The following is a 24,156-nucleotide window of genomic DNA, read 5'->3' as shown; positions in this document are numbered from 1 at the left end:
TAAGGGTTTATTTCTGGGCTTTCTATTCTATTTCATTGGTCTATATGTCTGTCTTTATGCCAGTACCACATTGTTTTTGATTAATATAACTTTGTAGTAAATTTTGAAATAAAAAAGTGAGTCTTTCAACTTTGTCTTTTTTTTCAAGATTGTTTTAACTATTTGGTATCCCTTGAGATTCCTTATGAATTTTAGGGTATATATTTCCATTTCTACTAAAACAGAAATGGGAATTTGATAGGAATTACATTAAATCTTTAGAACACTTTGGGTAGTATTGACATCATAATATTGTCTGCCAACCTATGAACATGGGATGTCTTTCCACTTATCCATGTTTTCTTTACTTTGTTTCAACAGTGTTTTATAGTTTTCAGAGTACAGATCTTTCACCTCCTTGTTAAGTTCATTCCTGAATATTTTATTCTTTTAGATGTTGTAGTAAATGTCTTTGTTTTCTTAATTTCCTATTCAGATTGTTCATTGTTAATCCATGGAAACACAAGTAGTTTTATGTGTTAATTTTGTATCTTGCAACTTTAATATTTTTTTAATTAAATCTTTTTAAATTAAGATAGTTGTAGATTCACATACTGTTGTAAGAAATAATAAAAAGAGAGTTCTCATATACCTTTTTTTCCCCCATGATGGTAAACTCGTTTATTTCTCTGAATTTAGTTGGATGCATGCTGTTCCCTGCAAAGATAGGACAAGCACACAATGTCCTCGAGGTCCCGACCACAGGCCTGGTCGAGTATTGTCCACAGGTGGCACTGCCCATCAGAGGTCCAAAAGAAATCTCTTAACCTGGGCCAGGTACTTCAGTTTCAAATAGTCGCCCAGCTCCTCCTTACAGACCCAGACATGATGGCCCTTCTTTCCAGTCTGGGAGAAGTCCCCAGTTAATAGTAGTGCTTTGAAGAATACTTTGGACCCGAGGCTACTCTCTGTCCGCATTGCCTGAGGGAACTTGAACTTGTAGTGGCCACAGGGGGCATTTCCCAGGAACTTGGCTTCCAGGTTGTTTTCTGAGAGCGTGGCCAGGGTTTGCTCTGCTGTTCTTCGGAGGGTCTCCCCGAGCTGCCACTCTGCCTGGGGAAGCATCCAAACATCCTGGTCTCCAAGCTTCTCTTTGACCAACAGGACAAGGTTCCTGTCTAGCCTCCGGTCCAGTGAAGTTCGGTCATTCTTCTTATCAGCTTCTGTTATGTGAGCGCCGAGTTTGAATTGTAGGAATTTCTGCTCCCATACATCTTCCAAAACCTGCACCAGCAATATATTCTGTTCATCTTCTTCTTCATCATACAAGTCAACTTTCTTCTTTGCCAGTCGCTGGGCTTCATCCAAAGCACGAAACTCATGGTCTGAATACATACTTCTCTCTACTTCAATCTGCTGTAGTAAAGCCAGCCATCTCTTCCTGCAATGGGGTCAGTGGTTTCGAGATCAGCGGTGGCCACTGCAAGCACACCTCGCTCAAAAGTCGCGATGGAAACCCGCTGCTCGAGGGTGCGGCCGCAAGTGCCAGGCTGCAAGAACCCGGGCGACCAGCCCAGAGCCCCTCCAACCACCGCCAGCCCTTCGCCACCCCAAACAGAGCCCACCTTACCGGTGCCGCCATTCTTCTCTCTCATATACCTTTTATTCAATTTTCCCCAACATCTTACAAAACTAGAGTAAAATACAAATAGAGAGTTGACATTGCTGAAATCCACCTAACTTATTCATATTTCACTTGTTTTGTGTGTATATCTGTATGTGTTTGATTCAATGCAGTTTGATCATATATGTACATTCATGGATCCACCACCATAGTAAAGATAAGCACAGTTCACTTGCCATAAGGGTTCCTCTATTGTCCTTTTATAACCATGCCTTTTCCTTCCTCTCCTCCTACCTTTGGAAACTATTTATGTGTTTTCCATCCATTCAATTTTTTTTATTTCAAGACTTTGTATCACTGAATCATACAGTGTGTAACTTTTTGGGATGAGCTTTATTTTACTCAGCACAATTCTCTGGATATTCATCCAAGTTCTTGTATACATCAGTAGTTCATTCCTTTTCATTGTAGAGTAATGTTCCATTGTACGGATGTACTAGTTTGTTTAACCATCCAGTCATTGAAAGACATTTGGGTTATTTCCAGCTTGGGGCTATTATTAATAAATTTTCTATGAAAATTTGTGTATAAGTTTTTGTGTGAATGTAACTTTTCATTTTTCTGGAATAAATAACCAAGAGTGAATTTGCTGGGCTATAAGGCAGGTGCATGTTTAGATTTACAATAAACTGTCAAACTTTTCCCAGAACGATTTGTACCACTTTACATTCTCGCAAACAATGCATGAATGATTCAGTTTCTTTGCATACTCAGTTACATTTTGTATTGTCACTACATTTTACTATGGCCATTCTGATAAATGTGTAGTGATAGCTCATTGTAGTTTTATTTTGCATTTTCCTAAGGCTAATAAAGTTAAAAAGTTTTCATGTGCTTATTTGCCGGTTGTATATCCTCTTTGGTGAAATGTCTGTTCATACGTTTGGCTCATTTTGATTAATATTCCTTTAAAAAACTGTTGAATTTTAGAAGTTCTTTATATATTCTAAATTTTTGTCCTTTGTTAGATATGTGGTTTTGGAAATGTTTTCTTCCAGTCTTAAACTTGTTTTTTAATCCTCTTTCCAAGGTCTTTCATAGAGTAAAGGTATCTGTTTGTTTGATGAGGTCCAACTAATTATGACATCTCTTAAACTTAGAATTGGGCTTGGCACATAAGATCAATAAGATAAGCTTAGCTTCTTTGCTAAGAAAAAATGGAATGAAGAAGGAAGTCAGAGAACTAGTAAATTTATTTCTTTAAAAAATTTTTTTATTTAAATTCAATTCAGGTAACGTATACTGTATTATTAGTTTCAGGGGTAGAATTTAGTGATTCATCAGTTGCATATAGTACCTAGTGCTCAGTGAAGGAGGGCACTTGATTAATGAGTAAATTCACTTCTAGTTTGTGTTTGTGGTTTCTACTGCTGATATCTTGATCATTGTTAGATTTGAAAATAGCAGCATCTCATTCTTTTTAAATAACTTTTACATTGTACAATGTGTTGTTATAGGAGCACATAGGAAAAATATTTATTGTGTTTTATGGGTCCAAGAACTAAAGAATAAAAAGGAGTTAGCAAAAAGTGGAGAATGTGAGGGAATAGAAATGAGTAAGAGAATAGGATAAAATGCTCTGAAGTAACATTTTCCCAAATGAAGCCTGCAGATTCCCAGGAAACTTAAGTCATCATTTGCCTTTTACACTTTGTTAAAATTTGCACTGATGGTACTAAAGTAATGGTTGGTGCAGAAGCAAAATGGTTAAAACTGCTAGAACTTTAGCATGAATCAAGGCAGTGACGCCAAACTGTACTAGAAGTCATTATATTCTTGGGACGACTGGGTGGCTCAGTTGTTTAAGTATCTGTCTTCGGCTCAGGTCATGATCCCAAGCTCCTGGGATCCAGTCCCATATCGGGCACCTTGTTCAGCAGGGAGCCTGCTTCTCCCTCTGTCTGCCACTCCCCGTGCTTGTGCTCTCTCTCTCTCTGACAAATAAATAAAAGCTTTAAAAAACAACAATGAAAAAAAGAAGTCATTACATTCTTTATCACCATGCACTTGCAAAAGAAAGAATATCCTTATATAGAAAGAGTCTTTTCAACATTGGTACTGGAATAATTAGATAATCATATGCAAAAAAAATGAACATCCACCTAAACTTTATACCTCACACAAAAATTAACTCAAAATGGATTATAAATGTAAAACATATAACTATAAAACTCATATAAAATATAGGAGAAAAACTTCAGTGTTGAGGTTAGACAAAGTATTCTTGAACATGGCACCAAAAACCCAAACCTAAAAGAAAAAAATGATAATTGGACTTCATCAAAATAAAAAAACTTTTACTTTGTGAAAGATACTGTTAAAAGAATGAAAAGACAAGCTACTGACTGGAGAAAATACTTGAAAATCACATATTTGACAAAGTGCTTGTATCTAGAATGTATAAGGACCTCTCAACAGTAGAAAATCAACCATCCAATTTAAACATGGGCAAAACACTTCAACACTTCATCAGAGGATAAGAGAAGGTTAAGTAAAGACATGAAAAGATGAGAAATGCAAGTTAAAACCAGGATGAGATACTACTACACACCTATTAGGACGGCTAAAATAAGAAATAATGACAATATCAAGTGCTGTCTAGGATGCAGGGTGATTAGAACTTTCATATATTGCTGGTAAGAATGCAGAAATGGGACAGACACTCTGGAAAACAGTTTGGCAGTTTCTTATAGAGGGAAACATAGACTTACCAAATGATCCAGCAATTTCAGTCTTAAGTATTTACCCCAAAGAAATGAAAACTTATGTTCACACAAAAGTCTTCACATAAACATTTATAGCTGCTATATTCGGACTTACCCCAACTGGAAAGAACCTAAATGTTCTTCTGTGGGTAAATGGTTGAACAAAATGTGTTTCATTCTATCATGCAACACTACATCAAAAACTAATGATGTACTGTAGGGTGACTAACATATCATAATGAAAAAAAAATGTGTTTCGTTCACTCATTCATTCATTCAAACTGTGTTTCATTCATTCATAGAAAGGAAAACTACTTAGCAGTGAAAAAGAACAAACTGTTGGCATAGGCAACATCTTGGATGAATTTCAAAAGGTAGCATATACTCGGTGAAAGGAAGTGGTCTCCAAAGATCACATGCTAATGTATTTCATTTATCAAAATGATTACATGATAATCATAAAAAGGAGACCAGTGGTTGCCAAAGATTGGGAGTGGGGGCAGGTTGTGATTACAAAGGGGTAACACTAAGAAATGTTGCAGGGTAAGAGAACTATTTTGTATCCTAATTGCTTTTTTTTAAGAGATTTTATTTATTTACTTGTTTGAGAGAGAGAGAGCAAGAGAGCACGAGTGAGCACACAAACAGGGGGAGGGGCAGAGACAGAGGGAGAAGCAGGCTCTCCATGGAGCAAGGAGCCCTATGCGGGACTTGATCCCAGGACTCTGGAATCATGACCTGAACCGAAGGCAGATGCTTAACCAACTGAACCACCAAGGCGACCCCTGTATCCTAATTGTGAGACTGGTTATATAAATCTGTAGTCATTGGACTGTACACAAAAGATAAATTCAATTTTACAATTTATTAATTTAAAATTTCTTAATACTAAAATAAAAAGACATATTCAAGGGGGAAAAAAGAATGTTCATCCTTAAGCAGTAAAAATAATTATTTTTACAAAATCTCAATCCTTGAGTACATACCTTTTTTATATTCTAATTGATGAAATGGTTGAGTATAAAGAAAGCACTTTCCCTGCATACAGACATATTATGGTTGCCTCCAAAGAAAAACATCTTTGTGATTGTTTTTGTTGCAAGCAGAACTAACCACTTTTTTTTGCACAGAACACAAATTTTTAGTTGATATAACAACTTAAACAAACTATTTTTTCAGCCTTGGGTATCTGGCAGGCATTTTCTTGGAAATGATCAGTGTGGCCACAGAGTGCCTTTGCATGTTAATTAAAAGAAGTCTTGTGTTCTTCTTCATTCTCCAGCCTAATTTTTATTTTCCCCATGTTTTCTAGACATCTTCTCCATGTTGAGTTGAAAGTACTAAATCTGTAGATTTTGATAACCTCTGTTTAGGTCCAGCCAGCAATAGTAAAAAAATTAAAAATAGCTATCAGAGATTTTCATAATAACTTTCAACATCATATTCAGAGGGACATAGGGGAATTCAACAATTTGTATGGAGGTTGGAAGTGAGTATACAGAAAATATCTATTTAGTATGCACCTCGGTTCTCTGGCTACCCTGTAAATACCCATAGCTTAGCAATTAGTAAACATTATTTTAATTGCCTATTTACTTGCTGCCTTTGAGCACTAAACAACACTCTTGGAAGGCAGGGATTATGTCTTATTAACCATGACATTTCCTAAAATTAGCATTGGGCTTGGTAAAGAGTGGGGCATTTGATAGTTCTTTGATAAAGTAACAGAAGGAAGAATTGAGAGAAAGACTATTAAATTTTCTTCTAATTTATGTTTGTGGTAACTACTGCTGTTATCTTGATCATTGTTAGATTTGAAAACAGCATCTCATAATTTTTTGATCATCTCAGAATTGTCACACTTTTGCCAATGTTGATGCTAAATAAATATGCTATGATTCAGCTTGGCATTTGGAGGAGGGTAAAATGTGGCCAATAATACTTATTTTATAAGGATGTGGTGAGATAGTATATATGTACATATGAAGCATTTAGCCTATACCCCATATATGATAACTGTTCTTTTTACTACAACTGCCATAGAGACTACAATAAATAGAAAACTCGGCCCTCTCTGTTTCTACAGACACCTACCTTAGAAATTTCTACTTGGAATCTAGAGATAAATAATTTAAGGAAAACAGGGACACCTGGGTGGCTCACTCAGTTAAGTGTCTGCCTTCAGCTCAGGTCATGATCCCAGGGTCCTGGGATCGAGTTCCGCATTGGGCTCCCTACTCGCCTGGGAACCTGCTTCTCCCTCTCCTTCTGCCTGCTGCTCCCCCTGCTTGTGCTCTCTCTCCCTCTCTCTCTCTCTCTCTCAAATAAATAAATAAAATCTTTAAAAAATAATAACCTAAGGAAAACAAAATCACATTAGCCCTAACATCTTTGAAACACCAGTTCTAATGATGACATTCCTTCATCAGAGCAGTAATGGTGCAAATGTTCATACTCCAGGAAGCCATGCAGAGATGCTGTGGGTAGAGTTTTCGGACTAAGAAACTTATATTTATCACCCTATCTTGTTGTTTTCTCATTTGCTTGATACAAGAAGCAGGATCAGGGGCTACAAATATGTCCCCCCACTCCACATCCAGAGCCTTGGTGTATCAGATGTTATTGATAGAATGGAAGTAACACAGGGGCATGGAGTTGTACCTGTCTTGTTCATTGCTCTATCCCCACCGCTCACTTCCCAGTGGAGTCCCATTCGTATTTTCCCAATGAATAATTACATCACTGTTATTTACATTTACAATTTTAACGAAATCTCCTGCATTAATGCTTATAAGTTTTTATTTCCGAAAACAATGTTCTACAACAGATAATGCAAAAAAAAAAAGTAAAAAAGAAAAAGGTAGGGAATGGTGGTGGTGGGAGAGAGAGAGCCGCATAGAAGTTTATGTAATCAATAGGGACAGCATCAAAAGGCACTTTAACACATCTATTGTAGAAGTTGTATCACTATTATAAAAGGTTGGCTAAATGGCAGTGGTTGCCAGGATTTGGGAGGAAGGAAGGATGAATAAGCAGAGCACAGAGGAGTTTTAGGGTGGGGAGACTACTCTATATGATAACACAATGATGGATATGGGTCATTATCCACTTGTCAAAATCCATAGTATGTACAGCACCAAGAGTGACCTCTGATGCAAACTCTGGACTTTGGGTGCGAATGATACGTCAGTGTAGGTTCATCAGTTGTCTCAAATAGGCCACCCTGGAGCAGGATGTCACTAGCTGGGGAGATGGGTGTGGTGGCTGGATGTGTACAGGAAATCTTTGCATCTTCCGCTCAATTTCGTTGTAAACTTAAAACTGCTCTAAAAAATATAGTCTATTAAAAACAAAGTTAGGCTATATGGTAATCTCATGGTAAATCTTCCACTAAACATTATAAAATAAAACCACTTCCCCTGGAAAATTAATAAACGAGGTCTCTTTTGCTTTCCACCTTTGGTATCATGGCTTAATCATTTCAGCTACAATGGAAAAATGTGTTACTTTTATTTTCCCAGAAATTATAAGTTTCATTTTATAATAAATGCATAAAGCGCTGTATGAAACTATAACTTTGGCTGCATAAATCCAGCTATGTATTAAATAATTAGTTTGTTCCATAAGCAATAATTTAGAATCTAGATTGTCCAGGTTACCACACCAGGTGTTCTAACAAATGTAGAGATTTTTAAAACGATAATCTTGCCATTTGTGAGGTGACTTGCCATCTGCAGAGCATTTACACAAATATGCTGTCATTTGTCCTGCCCAACCCTGGAAGTCACATGGGAAGATTCAAAGTCCCATCTGATAATTTTTTATTAATTAAAAGTATATTAATTTAAAAAATGTCTGTTAATTTAAAAAATTCTATTCTTTTTTTTTTTTTTTGACAGAGAGAGAGACAGCCAGTAAAGAGGGAACACAAGCAGGAGGAGTGGAAGAGGAAGAAGCAGGTTTCCCGCTGAGCAGGGAGCCCCATGCAGGGTTCGATCCCAGAACGCTGGGATCATGACTTGAGCCGAAGGCAGACGCTTAATGACTGAGCCACCCAGGCACCCCTAAAAAATTATATTCTTGCACAAATATAAAATTAAAACTACATAGAATTTTAAAAAGAAAATTATCTCCTTTGACTTATCTTAGTAAAATAACTTTAATTTTAAAAATTTTACCTTTTAGGGCACCTGAGTGACTCAGTAGGTTAAGTATCTGCCTTCGGCTTAGGTCATGATCTCGGAGTCCTGGGATGCAGCCCTGTGTTGGGTTCCCTGCTCAGCGGGGAGCCTGCTTCTCCCTCTCCCTCCACCCTTCCCCCCCTGCTTATGCTCTTTCACGGGCACATACTCTCTCTCTCAAATAAATAAATAAAATCTTAAAAAAAATAAAATAAAATTTTACCTTTTAGACTGCTCATAGCTGAGGAATAATCACTATTGGACCAGAGGTGGTATTCTGAGGTATTATTTATTTATAGAAGTATAGAAAGTTATCAAAGTCAGGTACTAGAAGTAAAATGTGTTACTAGTAAATTCAGGAAAAGGTGTAGTGGTCCACAAGACCTTGTTAAGTAACAGACAGAGCACCAGAATGGACCTGGCGGAACTGAGAGACATTTTATATGTATATATACACACACACATATACATGCATATTATATATACATACATGTATATACGTATTTATGAGTGTATATATATATACACACATTGTATATCTGTGCGTATATATATTTATGTGTGTGTGTATGTGTGTGTATATATATATATATATATATATTTTTTTTTTTTAATACAAGAATGAGGGGAGCTAGGAACACAGTGGTTAAAGTGACCACGTAGAGTTAAAGTCTTTTGAAAGCTTGAACTTCAGATGCCTTACATGATGGCCTCGGAGAGAAGGCCCTTCTCCTTGATAATCCTCCCTGCTACGAACTTCTACCTTACACAAGAAGCAAACAGGAAAGAAGAGAATAACTAGACTAACTCGTGTCTACTTAGTTCTGTCTTGGAGAAAGTCAGGGGAGGCGTCTAAGAGGATTTGGTGCTGCAGTCCAAGGACGAGCTCATGAAAAATGGGTTTGGCGGTGAGGTTATAAGAAAGCTTCTGAGGACAGCAGTTCTTTCTTCCACTGATTTTGATGGGAGTCACTGTTAATTCCGAAGCACAGGGTTGCAAATCCACGCTCTTTCTCCTGTTCTGTCGGCATGGCTGTCTGGGAGGAAACTTGGAACAGCAAACGTTGGCGACTGGTATGGGAGAAACTGTAAAAGTCTGTTTGTGAGATGGGTCTTCTTGTCCCTTACCGGTAGCCAGGAAAGTTAGATCCACTCAGAATGCCCAGAGTAGAACAAAGACTCAATTGTGTGCATGATTGTTTCTATAACCGTAGAATAAAAGTCCTTTTTTTTTGCTCTTGTTTTGCTTCACGTTAGATGATAACTAGATTTAAACTTGTGAATAATTTTTATAATTATTACTCCACAGGATTGCATCATATTCTAGAAGGTCTGCATTTTGGTATTTATGGACATTCAGGAGGCATCTGACTCAATTTTAAAGTTTATATTATACATATGGTCGTTTTGAAAATCTTTACTCCGTATTATTGTGTTAACAGTAAAGACGGAAATAGAAACTGTAGTGTAGGGTGTAAGTGAGCAAACTGCGATAGCCTTGCTGTTGCTTTAATTTTCTGCCCAAAAGAGGCATGTCATTGTTTCAACTTGCATCTCTTTGTAATTAGGCAGATTTTATTTTAGTAATTATTATTTCCCCTTTGGTGTGAATTATTAGCTCATGTTATCTTTCTTTTTCTGTCCATCCTACCATCTTGCCCTGCTTCCTTCTCTGAAGGACTTAAAATCTAGTAGGAACAATTAGGGAATGTATTTAAATAATTATAAGTTTAAATGTTAACCCTCTTCAATCAGGCTAATACTCCTACCCCTTCACTGACACTATCCTTGACAAGTTTTTGAGCACCATTCATTTCACCAAATTCTAAAGTAAACTCCTATTTTCGCCTCCCCTCTCCCCAAAAAAAACCCCACAAAGCCCATCCCTGTTTCCTATCTCTATGAATTTACCTAGTTACCCAAACCACATCCTAAGGATTCCTGGCAGCTGTTCCATTTTCCTCTATTCCTGTGGACCTTATCTTCATTCCAATCACCCTGTATCTCTGTTGGCCTATTGAACTGAGGCCTCCCTTAGCCTTCACCTAACCCATCCTCAAAGTCCCCTCTGCTCCAATCCATCTGTCCTAACCTCTGAGCACTCTCCTCTTTTCCCTTCGCAGGCATATCTTCCCCTACAGAATTCCTTAATTCTGTTCTCCCTCCGTTCTTTCTCCTGAGGGAATCACAGGCCTGCCTTTTCTTTACTTCCAGATCCATAGGCCAATCATGCTTATTCCGATTCTCTTGATTTCTCCTCTATCATCCAGATCGAGCTATTCAGCCATTTTCCAAATATTTCTGCTTGAATGTCTCAATATCTCAAAGCTTCCCAAGATCAACATATAGGATTCTGGATCATGAGATTCTTTTTCTCTTTTTCAAGCTTTAATCCAGAAACTCTGGAGTCATCTTTGTATGTCTTACCCTCTCAGTATCTTCTCAATGTCTAATCCGTTACCAAGTCTTGCAGATGCCACAAGTTAAATATCTATTTATCCATTAACACATCTGCAACACCGTTGCCACTCTCCTGATCCAGAATATAACTCCAAATTTCCTGAAAACTCTAATGGTCTCTAAATAACCTTTCTATGGCCACTCTACTCCTGCTCCTCCAGCCAAATCTTATTTTCCACACTGCAGTCTATGATATTTTCAAACACTCTGACTACATTTCCACATTGCTTTGATGCTAAAGAACAGAGTCCTTACCATGGGTCCAAGGCCATGAATGATCTAGCCTGAACCCTCTTTTCCTCCAGTCTTACCTGCTCCCCCTTGCTACCTGTGTTTCCATCTTGCTAGCCTTCTTTCTATTCTTCACAGATTCCACATTCCTTCCAGCCACATCTGCTCAGTCTGGAATGTTCTTGTTCACACACTCATCTCCTCCCACACACTGCCCAGGATTCCTTCCTGTATTATACACCACACCTCAAGTGTCATTTCCTCAGGAAAAATTCTCTTGACCCAGCAATCTAGTTCAGGTTCCCCTGCAACATGATCTGAGTGGACAGTTTCTTTCTTCACAGCGTTTAACTCATGCATTCTCTCAACAAATAGATGCTAAGCCATAGGAAAGCTGAGGCTATATCTGGTTTTGCTTACCATTGTGTTTCCAGACACAATCATGTTGCCTGAAACTCAATCACTGTTTCTTTCTTTTTTTTTTATGTTTAATTAGCCAACATATAGTACGTCATTAGTTTTTGATGTAATGTTCAATGATTCATTAGTTGCATATAACACTGAGTGCTCATCACCACATGTGCCCTGCTTAATACCCATCGCCTGGTTACCTCATTCCCCCACCCCCTACCTTCACAATCACTGTTTCTTAAATAAATAAATAAATAAATAAATAAATAAATAAATAAATAAACTCTATTTCCAGAATCCAAGTGGGATTATGTTCTCCTTGTGTTGAAATCTTTTCCATAATCTTTCCTTGTGCTCAAGATAATGTTCAAACCCCTTCACGTGGTGTGTAATTCACATCAGGCCCTGCTTCCTGGTCAGTCCCCAATCTCATCGCAATTCAGTTGCATTATACCAGGATTTACTAAGAGCACCTAATATGTGCCAGATGATGCTGTGTGCAGAGGTCTGCAAGACAACCAGGATAAATACCATGAATACATATATAGACATAGTGGTCCAGGACAGGCATTAAATGAGCAATGGCAACTTTGATTTACCAAATATTTTATCAGTTGTAAAAACACTCCCTCCTTCATATGTAATGTTCCAGCCACCATAGCAAGTCATTTTGTTTGCTAAACACTCTATAGTCACTGGTCCTTTTTCCTTTGCATATGATGTTCCTTGTATTTCTTATTTGGCACGCTTGTGCTTCCTGCACTGACCTTTCCCCACTCCCCACCCAACTTTGCCTGGCTTGCTCTTTCCTACTAAAATTAAAATCTTTCCAATGTTGCCCCTTCTTATGAGCTCCTATAGAAACTTGTATACCACTACCTTCACACAGCTCTGCAAGTGTCTCTTACATGACAGTATGCTCCAGGAGGGCAAGCCTACATCTGGTTTGGTCAAACATGCAGCAGAGGCTCACTAAATAAATCTCAATTGAGTGAGTGAATGAGAATCAAGTGAACAGATGATCAAAGTGCCATGGGGATTCAGAGTACAAGGATGTTACTATGTTACATATGAGGAATAATTTATGTAGCAGATAAGATGCCTTATTTAACCATGAGAAAGTTTTATTTGGGCTACAGTTTTAGCAAAAGCACACATAGAATCACCAATGTATAGTTTCTCACATTCAGGCAAGAAGATGAATTGCAAATTGGGAAGAAGATTTCAGCTGTCAGTGAGGACCTATAAGCCTAAATCCTTTCTTGCACACTCCTACCCTCCAGGTTGGGTATTAGAAAAAGTTGGGGATTCTTGAGTAAAAACTACTTACAGATAAGTTTTTTGGTGTTCCTATCCCTGACCAAATAGGACCACATCATATCCTGTTAGAAGCAAGGAAGTTAGCAAGCAGGGTTTTCCTGGATGTGCTGATGGAGACCATTGTTATAATCATCCAGTCCTGCCAAATGGCCATGGAAATAGTTTGTCCTTCTCTCTGTTAGAGCCCAAGATGGGTTGGGAAACCTGAGTGTGATTCCTAACTTGAAAAATACTGAGATATTAAAAATAATGTGTTTGTGGCAGAAGAAATAATGCTACATATATCTTGTAGGTGTCTGCAAATAGCCACTCGTCAAGGAGACTGGAATAGTGCTTGGGGAGTTCCTATAGACTTGGGTACCTATATTTTGGAAACTTGGCTGTTTTATGTTTGTTTCCCCCCTCTAATTATTTTCACTTTGTTCTCTCGTAGGACTTAATAAACTTCTCTTTGAAAATGTCAGCTTGTCCCAGCTACGCAATGAGGAACCAAGGAAAAGAGTGTGTTTTGTGTTATTAAAAGATAAACTGAGGTACATTAAAATTTTGTAGAGTGTATTTCAACAAACATGGACTGGAATCTGAAGGTAGCACCAAATGGAAAGTGGTCGGACGCCTTTGGCCAACAGAGTTGGGGAAAGGTTGCTATGGAGCCAACAGGAGTTGAGGAAAGGCAGAGGCAAAGCAACGAAATTATTTGATTGGCTAAAACTTAAGCTGCCTTATTTGGGAAAGAATAGTTGGCTGCTTGTGATTGGTTGTTTTTAGGTTTCCTTTCTCATCTTTGAAGCATTTGGAGGAACTGATCTTGGCTTAGGTTCCTATTTGCTTTTGCAGTCCACTGAGGCACTAGAGCCACCCCCGATCTAGTGGCCTCCTTGTTTAATTACTTGAACAGTGTCCTCTTTGGTTGGTTTGTTTTGATATGTGTTACCAGGTATGGTCATTATATTCAAAGGGGTGTTATTCCCTGGAGGGTCAAGCCCAGGTGGGGCAGCAAGAATTAAAGTGAAGGGAGACCGACACAGAGGGATAGTAAGAGAAGAGTGACTCCAGTTCTTCCACCATAGTTTACCCAATCTCAGATCCTTCTGCCTCTATCTAATGACAAATTCAGTTTTCCTAGTCTGGTACTACAGCACAACTGATAAAGACCACACACCTCAGAGTTTAATGCTCTATTTTCTTTATTACAAAGAATGTTCCCAAGATGAAGATGATGAGGATGAGGATGATTTTTAACAAACTATTGATGTTTTTAGTTACAGCTTCTATGTCCTACTTAGAATACTTTTAACTGTTATCTATCTATCATCTATCTATCTATCTATCTATCTATCTATCTATCTATCTATCTATCCTGCTCTTATTATATGAATCAACACAGATCACATGGAATTGTTGCAATTTATTTTATGTTTCTGGTATTTTGGAGAGAATTTTTAAACCATTGAGAGAGTTTTGTGTGCCATTAATCAAAACAAAAAGCAAGCAAACAAAGGACAAGGGGGAAAAAGAAACCAGAAAAAGAAGGTACCTTTCTCCAAAATGAAATGTATCAATTGTTAGCCAAGAGAAATGTAAAATGGCCTTCACCTTTGGGTTATTCCATTGCATTTAAATGCTTGTAACTGTTTTAGAAAGCTTGACGCCCACACCACAGGATCTTGCTCCTCTTTAATTTTCTCTAATTTGTGTAGTGAATAACCAAATACTCATAATGCAATTAGAAGATAATCAGGCTTGTAATTATGTTAATTGCTGGAGACTTACATCAATCCTCCAGCAAAGTGATAGGATTTCAGGGGAACTATTAACATAGCAAGAGAGTGAGGGGAAGACTGGGATGGGTGACTCCAGAAATTGATCAACAGCTATGGTTTGTATCACTGAATAACACTGAGGACAATAGAGCCATACAGGAAAGGGGCCTTCAGGAGGGTACTTAGAAAATGGTTTTAGGTTCCAGAAAATCAACCTCTTTTGTTGATTTCTTTCCCACAAATAATCACATTGTCTACCTGTTTTATCATAAGAAGCTTAATTCAAAGACAACAGATAAATAGGTGAAAGAGAGAATGACTTTTTGCCTATTAGCACTGTCTTCCACATTACTGAAAACTGAACAGAACAAAACAAGACATGGTTATTGCCTGTATGTCTATACTAGAAGTGTCCTTCGTTCATATGATGATGACCAATGGCCAAGCTATAACTCTGTTGTAATCTGCCTTTAGATAGCTCCCCACCCATTAAATCTTCATGGCCTGGACATTAAGTTTATTTCTAAATACAATCAATTACAATGTGAATTAAAATTTTCCTATTTTCTTTAGAGGCAGCTGGAGCTAAGCTGGCCATCCTGAAGCCTGCTTTGGACAAGCCTTTCTTGCCTTTCTTCATTAGTACAGACAGTCTGAGAAGCCTACTCTCTCTTTTCTTTCATCCATGTGTGCTGTGTGGTATGGCAGGTAAAAAAGGTCTGTGGTGTGGTTTAACGGCTACTTAAAAAAAGGTTTATGTCACCACATTTTTACCACCTCGTGAAGTTAAAATTAAAATTACCTCACAAAGAGATGTGGAGAAAAGGGATACCTTGTGCATTGTTAGGGGGGATGTAAAACAGTGTAGAGGTTCCTTGAAAAATTAAAAATAGAACTACCATATGATCCAGCAGTTCCACTTTTCATTTTTTACAGCTGTCAAGACATGGAGACAACCTAAGCATTCATGGATGGATTGATGGATAAAGCAAAGGTGGAATATATATATATAATGGAATATTATTTGGCCATGAAAAAGAAGGAAATTCTACTGTTTATATTTATATAAATATGTTTGTATTTATATAAATATATTTATATTTATATAATTTTATATATTATATTTATATATATATATAATGAAATATTATCTGGCCATGAAAAAGAAGGAAATTCTACTGTTTGTGACAACATGGATGGACCTTGGGGGCATGATGCTGAGTGAAATAAGTCAGACAGCAAAAGACAAATATTGCCTGATATTACTTATATGTAGAATCTAAAAAACCTGAACTCATAGAAACAGAGAATAGATTGGTGGTTACCAGAGGGGGCAAGGGCAACAGTAGAGGAGTGAAAAGGGTCAAAAGGTACAAACTTCCAGTTGTAAGATTAATAGGTTATGGGATGTAATGTACAGCATGGTGATTATAGTTAATAATACTCTTATATATTTGAAAGTTGCTAAGAAAGAGTAGACCTTAAAATTTCTCATCACAAAAAAATTGTAACTATGTAAGGAGATGAATATTAACTAAACTTACTATGGTAATCATTTTGCATTACATACATATATCAAATTGTGAAATTGTTCACCTTAAACTGATACAATATTACAAATATGCCAGTTATATCTTAATAAAATTGGGAACAAATGAGGGGGAAACCATAGGTCATTTATTTAGAATAGAGAGGTTGGTCAAAACTGATGCTAAATTACATTGAATCACCAGTGGCCCCTTTGGCCAAAAGGGGAAAAATTACCTCAGAAATGTTTTGTTTATTATCTGACAGTAAAGGACCAAGAGATCTTCTGAGTAGTGTTTAGTGGAATGCCACCTATCAATTATGATTAAGATAAATTGAAAGGCTTTTTGATTTTCGAATGTACACAAGCTAAAATGCCCATCTACAACAAAAGTAGGGTTAGAAAAACTCAATCTCAACTATTGTTACTCAGTGTTAATACACACAATAGCTGATTCCCATCATAACTTTATTTGATATCCTTAATATCAAAATAAAGTGACAAATTCGGGTTTGTAATTCGCCATATGCTTACTGCTTCTGGGCCATTTGGGAAGCATATTGCAACTATACAGGGCATAATTAAACTGTAAGAATGCTATAAGCTGAGTTAAATAAGGTACATTACATAATATTCACCAATTTTCTGCCACATTTTTTATTAATTGTTAAGCATTAAGGTGAACACAGGCTCTAAGAGTTTATAAAAGTTTGAGTCATTAAAATGACCCAAAGTATTAGATTTTACTGGCTGCTAGAAAGCCAGAAAGAAAAATATATGCTAAACCCAAAACCATTTAAAGGACGTCCTTCCTCAGAATGTTATCAGTTAGTCAACAGGCAATTTATTTGCAAGTAACAGGATCAGGCCATCATCGATAAAAGAGTAACCATCAGAGGAAGGGGAGAAGATGGCGGAGGAGTAGGGGACCCCTTTTTCAGCTGGTCCCCTGAGTCGAGCTGGATAGGTACCAGACCAGCCTGAACATCTACGGAATCAGCCTGAGACACAGGAAGATACATCTGGATCTCTACAAATGAACATCTCCAGCGCTGAGTATTGAGGTACGAAGCGGGGAGCCGTGAAACCGCGCACAGATATCAGAAGATAAACGGAAGGGGGAGGGAGCCGCCGTGTTTGGGCACCGGGAAGCGCTAGCCACCTGCACAGGGCTGCGGATGGACTCACAGACGGCACCCGTGAGAACAGCCTTAGACGGTGAGCCAGGGAGCGCTCACCACCAGACTTCTCACGGAACTCCGGTGCGCTCACTGTAACCAGACTGAGACCAGGAGCTCCGGAGCGCACGGGGGCAGCTGGCGACTGGCGGCTGGCGGTGTTAGAAACACAAAAGACAGACGCGCCAGCCCTGGCAGTGCGGGCTGGGCCCCGGGTGTGGGGTGCACATCCTGGGACGCTCTAGGGTTGAGCAGCACCAACAGAAACAGAGTTAAAGTGGCCAGAACATCAGTGGAGAATGGTCCGCGATCCCTCTGTTCTGAGACAGAGGCTAAGATTCGGCCACTGCTGCTCTGACTCTGAGAAGAGGCACAGCAAACCGCCAGGGAAAGCCGCCAGAGAACAAAAGCCCAGAAATACTGGCTCACAGTGTGCCCATCCCCATCCCCCCTCGCAGAGGACACGGAGACTCTACCCAAACAGGATTGCCTGAGTATCAGTGTGGCAGGCCCCTCCCCCAGAAGGCAGGCTGAAAAATCAAGAAGCCCACATCCCTAAGATCCCTACAAAACAAGGGCTCACAGCCTGGGTCCTGGTCAATAATTTGGGCTCCGGACAACCCCGCAACCTCTCCTCATCAGAATGACGAGAAGGAGAAGTCCCCCCCAGCCAAGAAAAGACAATGAGTCTGTGGCCTCTGCCACAGAACTAATGGATATGGATATAACCAAATTATCAGAAATGGAATTCAGAGTAACAATGGTCAAGATAATGTGTAGACTTGAAAAAAGTATTAACGAAAATGTTAATGAGAATATAGACTCTCTAAGGGCGGAAATGAGAGCGAATTTGGCAGAAATTAAAAATTCTATGAGCCAAATGCAGTCAAAACTAGAGGCTCTGACAGCCAGGGTGAATGAGGCAGAAGAACGAATCGGCGAATTGGAGGATGGGTTAGTAGAAGAAAAATCTAAAATAGAATCTGGCTCAAAAAAAATCCACGCATAGGAATGTAGGTTACGGGAGATTACTGACTCAATGAAACGTTCCAATATCAGAATCATCGGCATCCCTGAGGGGGTGGAGAAAAACAGAGGTCTAGAAGAGATATTTGAACAAATTATAGCTGAAAACTTCCCTAATCTAGCGAGGGAAACAAACATTCGTGTCCAAGAGGCAGAGAGGACCCCTCCCAAGCTCAACCACGACAAACCTACGCCACGTCACGTCATAGTGCATTTCGCAAATATTAGATCCAGGGATACAGTATTGAAAGTGGCCAGGGCAAAGAAATTTCTCACGTACCAAGGCAAAGTTATCAGAATTACATCAGAGCTGTCTACACAGACCTGGAATGAGAGAAAGGGTTCGGGGGGGGGGCATTTTTAAAGCTCTTTCAGAGAAAAACATGAAGCCAAGGATCCTCTATCCAGCAAGGCTGTCATTCAGAATGGATGGAGAAATAAAGACCTTCCAGAATCGCCAGTCCTTGACCAATTTCGTAACCACAAAACCAGCCCTACAGGAGATACTAAGAGGGGTTCTATAAAAGTAAGGGCCCCAAGAGTGATACAGAACAGAAAGTCACAATCTATAGAAACAAAGACTTTACTGGCAACATGGAATCATTAAAATCATATCTCTCAATAGGCAGTCTCAATGTAACTGGCCTAAATGCTCCCATAATATGCCACAGGGTTGCAGATTGGATAAAAAGACATGACCCATCCATTTGCTGTCTACAAGAGACTCATTTTGAAACTAAAGATACATTCAGACTGAAAGTAAAGGGATGGAATACCATCTTTCACGCCAATGGACCTCAAAAGAAAGCTGGGGTAGCAATTCTCATATCAGACAGTTTGGATTTTAAACTAAAGGCTACAGTTAGAGACACAGAAGGGCACTATATTATTCTTAAAGGATGTATCCAACAAGTGGATATGACAATTATAAATATCTATGCACCCACCAGGGGAGCAGCAAGATACACAAGCCAACTCTTAACCAGAATAAAGAGACATATAGATAAAAATGTGCTAATAGTAGGGGACTTCAACACTCCACTATCAGCAATAGACAGAGAACTGGAACAAAAAACCAACATACAAACAAGAGCTTTGAATGCCATACTCAATGAGTTGGACCTCATAGATATTTATAGAACACTAGACCCCAGAACCAAAGAATACTCATTCTATTCTAATGCCCATGGAACATTCTCAAGAATAGACCATGTTCTGGAACACAAAACAGGTCTCAACTGATACCAAAAGACTGAAATTATCCCCTGCATATTCTCAGACCACAACACTCTGAAATTGGAACTCAACCACAAGGAAAAATTTGGAAGAAACTCAAACACTTGGAGACTAAGAATCATCCTGCTCAGGAATGACTCAATAAACCAGGAAATCAATAATCAATTTAAACAATTTATGGAGACCAACAAGAATGAAAACACAATGGTCCAAAACCTATGGGATACTGTAAAGGTAGTCCTAAGGGGGAAATACATAGCCATCCAAGCCTCACTCAAAAGAATAGAAAAATCTAAAATGCAGTTTTTATATTCTCACCTCAAGAAGCTGGAACAGCAACAGAGGGACAGGCCTAATCCACTCACGAGGAAGCAGTCGACCAAGATGAGAGCAGAAATCAATGAATTAGAAACCAGAAGTACAGCAGAGCAGATCAACAGGACTAGAAGCTGGTTCTTTGAGAGAATCAATAAAATTGACAAACCACTGGCAAGACTTATCCAAAAGAATAGAGAAAGGACCCAAATTAATAAGATTATGAATGAAAAAGGAGAGGTCACGACCAACACCAATGAAATTGGAAGGATTATTAGAAACTTTTATCAACATCTATATGCCAATAAATTAAGCAATCTGGAAGAGATGGAGGCCTTCCTGGAAACCTATAAACTACCAAGACTGAAACAGGAAGAAATTGTTTTTTTAACAGGCCAATTAATTATGAAGAGATTGAATCAGTCATAAACAACCTTCCAAATAACAAAAATCCAGGGCCGGATGGTTTTCTGGGGAATTCTACCAAACATTCAAAGAAGAAATAATACCTATTCTCCTAAAGCTATTTCAAAAAACAGAAACAGAAGGAAAGCTACCAAACTCATTCTATGAGGCCAATATTACCTTGATCCCCAAACCAGGCAAAGACCCCCTCAAAAAGGAGAATTACAGACCGATCTCCCTAATGAATTTGGACGCCAAAATCCTCAACAAGATCCTGGCTAATAGAATCCAACAGTACATTAAAAGGATTATCCATCATGACCAAGTGGGATTCATCCATGGGATGCAAGGGTGGTTCAACATTCGCAAATCGATCAGCATGATACATCATATCAACAAGAAAAGACTCAGTAACCATATGATCCTCTCAATTGATGCAGAAAAAACATTTGACAAAATACAGCATCCTTTCCTGATTAAAACCCTTCAGAGTGTAGGAATAGAGGGTACATTGCTCAATCTCATGAAAGCCATCTATGAAAAGCCTACAGCAAATATCATTCTCAATGGGGAAAAGCTGGAAGCCTTTCCCTTAAGATCAGGAACATGACAAGGATGCCCACTCTCGCCACTATTATTCAACACAGTACTAGAAGTCCTTGCAACAGCAATCAGACAACAAAAAGGGATAAAAGGTATCCAAATCGGCAAAGAAGAAGTCAAAATGTCTCTCTTTGCAGATGACATGATGCTCTACATGGAAAACCCAAAAGAATCCACTCCCAAACTATTAGAAGTTATAGAGCAATTCAGTAATGTGGCGGGATACAAAATCAATGCTCAGAAATCAGTTGCATTTCTATACACGAATAATGAGACTGAAGAAAGAGAAATTAGGGAATCCATCCCATTTACAATAGCACCAAGAACCATACATTACCTTGGAATTAACTTAACCAGAGACGTAAAGGTTCTATATTCTAGAAACTACAAATCACTCTTGAAAGACATTGAGGAAGACACAAAAAGATGGAAAAATATTCCATGCTCATGGACCTTATTAATTAACATAGTTAAAATGTCCATGCTACCCAGAGCAATCTACACTTTCAAGGCTATCCCGATCAAAATACCGAGGACATTTTTCAAAGAAATGGAACAAACAGCCCTTAAATTTGTGTGGAACCAGAAAAGGCCCCAAATTGGCAAGGAATTGTTGAAAAGGAAAACAAAGCTGGGGGCATCACAATGCCGGATTTCGAGCTGTACTACAAAGCTGTGATCACAAAGACAGCATGGTACTGGCACAAAAACAGACACATAGACCAATGGAACAGAATAGAGAACCCACAAATGGACTCTCGGCTCTTTGGGCAACTAATCTTTGATAAAGCAGGAAAAAACATCCAGTGGAAAAAAGTCTCTTCAATGAATGGGTGCTGGGAAAAATGGACAGCTACATGCAAAAGAATGAAACTTGACCACTCTCTCACACCATACACAAAAATAAACTCCAAATGGATAAAAGACCTCGATGTGAGACAGGAATCCATCAAAATTGTAGAGGAGCACATAGGCAGCAACCTCTAGGACATTGGCCAAAGCAACCTTTTCCATGACACATCTCCAAAGGTAAGAGAAACAAAAGATGAAATGAACTTGTGGGACTTCATCAAGATAAAAAGCTTCTGCACAGCCAAGGAAACAGTCAAAAAAACTAAGAGGCAGCCCAGGGAATGGGAGAAGATATTTGCAAATGACACTACAGATAAAAGACTGGTATCCAAGATCTACAAAGAACTTCTCAAACTCAATACACAAGAAACAAATAAACAAATCAAAAAATGGGCAGAAGATATGAACAGACACTTTTCCAATGAAGACATACAAATGGCTAACAGACACATGATAAAATGTTCAAAATCATTAGCCATCAGGGAAATTAAAATCAAAACCACACTAAGATACCACCTTATACCAGTTAGAATGGAAAAAATAGACAAGGCAAGAAACAACAATTTTGGAGAGAATGTGGAGAAAGGGGATCCCTCCTACATTGTTGGTGGGAATGCAAGTTGGTACAGCCACTCTGGAAAACAGTGTGGAGGTCCCTTAAAATGTTAAAAATTGAGCTACCCTATGACCCAGCCATTGCACTACTGGGTATTTACCCCAAAGATACAGACGCAGTGAAGAGAAGGGCCATATGCACCCCAATGTTCATAGCAGCATTGCCCACAATAGCCAAAGCGTGGAAGGAACCGAGATGCCTTTCAACAGATGACTGGATTAAGAAGTTGTGGCCCATATATACAATGGAATATTACTCAGCTATCAGAAAGAACGAATTCTCAACATTTGCTGCAACATGGACGGCACTGGAGGAGATAATGCTAAGTGAAATAAGTCAAGCAAAGAAAGGCAATTATCATATGATTTCTCTCATCTATGGAACATAAGAACTAGGAAGATCTGTAGGGGAAGAAAGAGATAAAGAAAGGGGGGGTAATCAGAAGGGGGAATGAAGCATGAGAGACTATGGACTATGAGAAACAAACTGAGGGCCTCAGAGGGACGGGGGTGGGGGATTGGGATAGACTGGTGATGGGTAGTAAGGAGGGCACGTATTGCATGGTGCACTGGGTGTTATACGCAACTAATGAATCATCGAACTTTACATCGGAAACCGGGGATGTACAGTATGTTGACTAACATAATATAATAAAAAAAACATTAAAATAAAAAAAAGAGAGTAACCATCAGTTACAAATATTCAAGAATAAATGAGGGATTTGAAAAAAGGCCACATTTTATGAAATGGAGTGGTAGGAAAATATATTACTCATAGAAACTAGAAACTTTTCCTATAACTTATTTATGGTTGGCAAATTGTCCAAAAACTTAATTAGACAAGCTGATATTCTTGGAAGAGATCTCAGACTAGCTCATTACATTAACTCCATAAATTTGTTCTTTCAGAAATCCCCAAGTAGGCAACTAATCATACAGAGAGTTTCTTGCTTTTTCTCATTCTTTAATTTCAACTTTTATCATTGGCTAGAGTTTTATTTTTACTGAGCACAGAAGTAATTGACCCAGAAAAATTTATTTAGCTTATAAACCATCACTTTAAATTAGATGTAGGTTTAGAGATAATTTGGTTAACATTCTACTATGATTTCTCATTAATATAAAAATGTGAGATTCATCTCCAACCTCTTTAGTTTATATAATGAGAATAAAATTTATGGTAGTAAGGAATTTATGTAAGGAAGGAAAGGATGCTTCTCCTGAAAACTGTACTCTTTAAGAATGAACTGTACTCTTTAAGATGTAAGATAACCATTTGTTTCTTTTTAGTCCCCTCTCAAGGTTATGAACAGTGAAGTGTCAATGGCAGGAGACTAATCACGGTGATTGTGGTCAAGATCATAATGAATAGGTAGCTTACATTCTAACTACATCTGGGTAAATATACTATATACTATTTATAAATAACTCTTCTGTATGATGTAGATGTGGTACAGTAGTTTCTATTTTAAAATATCACATTTTAGACCCACTTGTTTTATAAAATGTTATAAAAAGAAATAAATACAGTTTGCTTTCATATTCTTTCCTTTCTCTTACCAATGTGCTTTTTTCTATGCTCCAATTTATCCTATAATCAACAAATTTAGGTCTGTGCAGATTTTCCCCAAATTGCATGCAGGTTTCTATTAACTCTGCAGCAA

At 38.3% G+C, this 24,156-nt stretch overlaps 1 pseudogene; it reads right to left on the bottom strand.

Annotated features, from left to right (window-relative positions):
• Positions 1-780: 780 nt before the first annotated feature.
• Positions 781-1,621, bottom strand: LOC123786796 (large ribosomal subunit protein mL46 pseudogene; annotated as a pseudogene).
• Positions 1,622-24,156: the final 22,535 nt, after the last annotated feature.

Source organism: Ursus americanus, chromosome 9 (assembly GCF_024610735.1).
Source record: "Ursus americanus isolate L20-20 chromosome 9, mUrsAme1.1.p, whole genome shotgun sequence".
In the NCBI taxonomy this organism is placed as follows: Eukaryota; Metazoa; Chordata; class Mammalia; order Carnivora; family Ursidae; genus Ursus; species Ursus americanus.
This window is presented reverse-complemented; position numbering and strand designations above follow the sequence as displayed.